Below are 6,000 nucleotides of genomic sequence, written 5' to 3' on the forward strand. Positions count from 1 at the left end.
AGCAAGACTCTTGCCAGGGTCAGGGAGGTCAAAAGCCAGCAGGAGCCTAAGAGGTGAACTAGATCCCTTCTTTTCTATTCCCCGGAAGGTTGGCCTGGGCCTTGGAAATCAAAAGAATAAAGAAAGCAAACAGTTGTCCCATAGCCAGACCCTTACTAAGTAGTTCCCATAATTTTGTTTACTTCTCACGACAGCTCAGTTCTCCAGATTAGCTCAGAGAGGTCAAGTAACTTGTTCAGGCTCATGTAGTAAGTGGCAGAGTCTGGATGGGGGCCCAGGTATGTCTGACTCAGATCTCATGCCTTTCCCACTTTTCTATATTGCCTGGAGTAGAAAGTAGATGGTAGATAGGAAGGGAGGGGAAAGCCAGGTGCATAGCTTGAGGATGGGGCATTCTCAGTGGGCCGGAAGGTTCTAGAATGCCCCTGAGCAAAATTGCAACTGAAAGACTGATACCATTGGACGACTTACCCTGACACCCCAGTGGTTCTCACTCCCTATGTTCAAGGTATAAATTCTTCCTTCTGTTCTCAAGCAAGGGGAAACTCAGCTTTTGAGTCAGGGTGAAGAATGTTCCCTGATAGTTGACTCTACCATCGTTGCCCACACTCAGACATTGCTGTATTTGTCATGTTTGTATAATGGTATGGAGGGGTCAGGAGTAGCTAAGACTTAGAATGGGATGGTGCCTTCAGGAGGAGGATAGACCAACCTCTAGGGATTTGACAGTGCCCAGCCTGTCTTCTGGGCTTATAGGAGCCACTGGCTTGAGCAGGGATCTTGTTGCAGGAACGAGGGAAGAAGATGGGCCTGATGAGTCTCAGAAGGAAGTGGCAAGAGCAGACCCGAGAGGCTTGTGCAGGGTCCACACCCGAGGAGGCAGGATGGGGCCCAGGACCTAGGGAGGGCTGGGCTTGTGCCATGGCTCTACCTGGGACAGAGGGCCAGCAGAGCCCAAGAACTGGTAGACCTTGTCTGATAGGATATCAGGCTTTAGCAAGCTGAGTGTTTTGGGGGACCCACTTTGGGGATTTATTTCTTAGAGAGTCTAGGTTCATCAGAGGACTTGGAAGCCCCAGGGATTTGTGAATATTAATTCCAGAAACTAAATTTTTGCTAACAGAAGGGAGAATCTCCCTAACTTTTATTTGTCCTAATGGAGACACAAGCTTGCTAGTTTCCCTATTTTTAAAAAGAGACACTTAATGCATTCCTTGGCTAAGAGGGGTCTTAGGATCAGTGTTTATTCAGCTTATGCCATCCACATGCATCAATACATTCAAGCCAGAGCTGACCTAGCCTCTCCATTTTACTGATGAGAAAACTAAGGCCCAAAGAGATTTCCCTAAGATCCAGTGGCTCAGGATAAGTGAGGACAGAGTCCAGGTTGCTGACGCCCATCAGGACTTCCTCTCCCTTGCGTCCCCCAGCCATCTGGACTTGCCATGGTAACTAAGGCTCCTCCGTGTGGGCAGCAGTTGCCTGGCAACTCACCATAACCAGGTCAGAGCCTGGGGAGTGAGACGCTGCTCGCTGCTCTCCATGGGGAATTCAGATGTGTATAAATGGGATAGCCCACGTCACAATGTGGCCACCCATGACCCTGCAGAGAGCCATGCCTGGAAGCCTCTGTGGGGGAGCATCTCATACTGGGATCAGAGAGTTGCTGTGACTATGGCACAGTCCTAGGCTGGCTGTGGCCTCTGTCCATGCAGCAGACACAGACCTTACTAGGTACCGGGCCTGTGTCCTTGAACACCTGGAACCTGTCTCCACTGACATGCTGGCTTAGTGTAGATGTGGGAATCCACAGAGGAAGGTTGATAGATGGGCCTATGTGTGTGTGTGCATGTGAATGTGTATGCGTGTGAGACTATATGAGTGTTAGGTGTGAGTGCACAGTTATGTATGTGTGTGAGAACATGTGTGTACATGCGAGTGATTGTGTATGTGAGTGTATGTGTGTGTGAGTGTATGTGTGAGTGAGTGTGTGAGAGTAGGTGTGTGTGTATGAACATGTGACAATGTGTGTGTGTTTGAGGCATTTGAGTGTGTGTACATATGAGTGGTTGAGTGTGTGCATGTGAATGTATGTGACTGTGTACGTGTGTGAATGTACAAGTATGTGTATGCATGTGCATGAGTGTGAGAGGGTGTGAATGTGTACATGTGTGAGTGTCTAAATGAGTTTGTGTCAGTGTGAGAGTATGTGTGACTGTGTAAGTGTGTGTGTTCATGTAGGCATTTCACCTTAGCAGGGGGAAAGCTGGGGAGTTGTGTTTCTTCATGCTACCATCTCGTTCCATAATTATCTCTAGAAATGTTTATGAAATGACCTGGTGGTAGGATAAACTACTCTTTCCCTGATATTCCCGTGACGTCTGGTCTTGACAGCCATTCCCCACCACCACCACCCCTGTGTACTTCCTGCAGCAGACCCTTGCCTGGGTTTCCAGGTTCTGCCTCCTGCAGGTGCCCACCACCGAATCATGGCAGCCTTGTGGTCCTGGAAATGGTTTACGAAAAGTGTATGATCCAGTTTTTCCCATGAGGGCTGAGGGAGTGGCTGCTGCAGGACTTTTGGGAAAAGTTTTTCACTAATTAAAACCAGGAGGGATGTGCCCCTTCTCCACTAGACATCATCGTGTCTGCCTGTGACTTCTGGAACGACAACAGCCACTGAGAAGGGACACTGATACAAGCCCCAAACTACCCTATCTCTGGACCCCTTGTCATGGGAGACTGTAAGCCCATTTTTGTTTAAGATACTTTTGGTCAGTATCATTTTCTGGCCTCAGGCTCACTTGCTTTCCACTAGCTTGAGTGAGCCACTCAGTAGATGTCTGTCTGGGCATGTGTTGGTATTAAAGATAAAGGACCCAAAGGAAAAAAATGTGCCTCTTCCTGAACAAGTCAAAGATAGGCCTCCTTGATCCTTCCTCTCCTGGGTGGAACTGAAATCGGACCAGTAGCTGCAGCCCCAGCTTCTTGCAGGGCTCCATCGCCTGCTCTCTGCACTCCCAGCGTCTGGCACATTCCACTCATACATTCACGCGGTGGTGTCTGGAGCTGGCTCCTATCTGCTCATGAGAGCCAATTGTTCACGTCTCTTCCCACCTCTGAGTTCAGTGATGTCATGTTGGTAGCTTGAAATCAGCCGTGGTGGGAGTTGTTCTTTTTAAAGTAGACTATTTTTTATAGCAGTTTTAGGTTCACAGCAAAATGGAGCAGAAGGTGCAGGAAGGGGAGTTGTCACACAGCCTCTGTCCCCATGAATGCATAGCCTCCCCCACTGTCCACATCGTCCAGCACAGTGGCGGAAGTAGAGTATTTGTTATAATTCACAATTGTCAAAACTACATTGACACAACATAATCACTGAAAGTGCGCAGTTCCTATTAGGGCTCACTTTTGGTGTACATTTGACAGGTTTTAAAAAATGTGTAGTAACTGTATCCACTGTCACCGTACCACACAGTTTCTCTGCCCTAAAAATCCTCTATGCTCGGCCCATTCATTCATCTCCCTCCAACCCTTGACAACCTTTGATCTTTGTAATTTTTTGAGATAGAGTTTCACTTTCTCTCTTGGGTTCTGGCAATCCTCCTGCCTCAGCCTCCCGAGTAGCTGGAACCATAAGTCCCCACCACAACTCCCAGCTAGTTATTCTATTTTTAGTAGAGAGGGGTCTTACTCTTGCTCAGGCTGGTCTTGAACTCCTGAGCTCAGGCAATCCACCTGCCTTGGGCTCCCAAGAGTGCTAGGATTGGTGGGAGCCATTGTGCCTGGCAACCTTTGATCTTTAACTGTCTCTCTAGTTTCTTCTTTTCCAGAATATCACATAGCTGGAATTACACACTCTGTAGCCTTCTCAGACTGGCTTCTTTCACTTAGTAATAGGCATTTCAGTTTCCTCCATGGTTTTTCATACCATTTTAGCCCTGAGTAAGTAACATTCTGTTGTTTGGATGTACCAGTTTATCCACTCATCTACTGAAGGACATCTTGGTTGTTTCCAAGTTTGGGCAGTTACAAATAAAGCTGCTATAAACACCTGTGCGGAGGTTTTTGTGTGGATATAAGTTCTCAACTCCTTTGGGCAAATAACAAGGAGTGTGATTGTTGGATCGCATAGTAATATTAGGTTCAGGTTTGTAAGAAATCACCACACTGTCCTCTAAGGGGGCCACATCATTTTGCATGTCCAGCTATGAATGAATTTACCAGCTTCTGGTGTTGTCCGTGTTTCGGAGTCTGGGCATTCTAGCAGGTGGGTTGTGGTATCTCAGTATCTTAATTTGCATTTTCCTAACAACACATCTTTTCACAACTTTATTTGCCATCTATATCTTCTTCAGTGACATGTCTCTTCATGTCTTTGTCCCATTTTAAAAACCAGCTTGTTCATTTAGTTATTGTTGACTTTTAAGAGTTCTTTATATATTTGGGGTAATAGTCCTTTATCAGATATGTCTCTTGCAAATATTTTCTCCCAGGCTGTGGCTTGTCTTCTTACTGTCTTGACACATGGTGGGAGTATTTACACCACAGAATTGGCAAATGCCACTAATCCGAGATTTTTCTCAGAAAGACAATTGTTAAACCTTTCCCAGCACATCACTGTTTTCGTGGGTCAACCATTTACTGAGTGAACTGTTCGCCTTTGTTCTCAAAAATCTTTAGTCTGGTGGGGGAAGCAGATCAATGAATCACTGATCATGGCACAGTGTTCTACATATTGGGGGAGACTAGAGGAAGAACAAGGATACTCCGGGAAGGTAAAGAGGGGGCATGTATTTCAGCCATGACGTTGAGATGGTTTCTGAGTGGAGACCATGAGCCCCAAGCTCAGTATTTCAAGATAACAGTTGTCTGGACCCAGTAAGGCAGCCACATGGGACTCAGTGGCCACGTGTGGCTAGTGCCTACTGCATTGGACAGAAAAGACAGAGAACTTTTCCATCATTGCAGTACATCCCGTTGGACAGTGCTGATCTGGACAAAAAGTGGCATTCCAGGCAAAAGGAACAGAATTCAGGAGACTCAGGTCTGAGACGACATGACTCCTTCTGGGGACCACGGATATTTCTGAGGGACCGCAGTAAAGAGTATTTGGGAGTGCAGAGGTGGGAGATGTGGCTGAGTAAACAGGCAGCAGTCAGACCACAAAGACCCTCAGTGTGACCCTGAGGATGTTAAACTCCAGCCTGAACGCTATGGAAAGCCCCGGAAGGATTTGAGCCAGAGCCTGATGTCATCAGCTTGCACACTGGTAAGATCTCTCTGGCAGTGAGAGGGGGCTGGATTGGAGGTGGCTAGACATGTGGCAGGGAGACCAGTGCCAAGACTGTGGCAGTCACCTGGGAGAGAAGTGAGAGAGGTTGGAAATAAGGCATCAACTGTGGCCTGGACACAAAAAGGACAGAGTTGAGGGCTCGGCGCCTGTAGCTCAACCGCCTGAGGCGCCAGCCATATACACCTAAGGTGGCAGGTTCGAATCCCCAGCCCAGGCCCGCCAAACAACAATGACGGCTGCAACCAAAAAATAGCCGGGCATTGTGGTGGGCGCCTGTGGTCCCAGCTACTTGGGAGGCTGAGGCAGGAGACTCGCTTAAGCCCAGGAGTTGGAGGTTGCTGTGAGCTGTAATGCCACGGCACTCTACCCCGGGGGACAGCTTGAGGCTCTGTCTCAACAACAACAACAAAAAAGGACAGAGTTGAGGGACGTGAGGGGGGCCCAGTGACTGTGTCTGATCCCTAGGAGGTGCTTTGTAAACATTGTTGATTCAATGAAGTGTGGGTGCATGTCTGCACGGTCCCTCCATGGTATCTTCTGCTCAAATGAAGAGCTATCAAGGTGTTTCTTTTCAGCTGAAGGAGAAAGGGGTGGCAGAGAGAGAGATGGAGAGAAGGGTTGGCAGCCCCTGTTCTGTCTGATGGAGAGAGGGCACAGGTGACAAGGAAGCGGGCTGTGTTCATGGAGGACTGTAAGAGACACTG

Source organism: Otolemur garnettii, unplaced genomic scaffold, assembly GCF_000181295.1.
Source record: "Otolemur garnettii isolate 467f Iridium unplaced genomic scaffold, OtoGar3 scaffold00007, whole genome shotgun sequence".
Classification (NCBI taxonomy): Eukaryota; Metazoa; Chordata; class Mammalia; order Primates; family Galagidae; genus Otolemur; species Otolemur garnettii.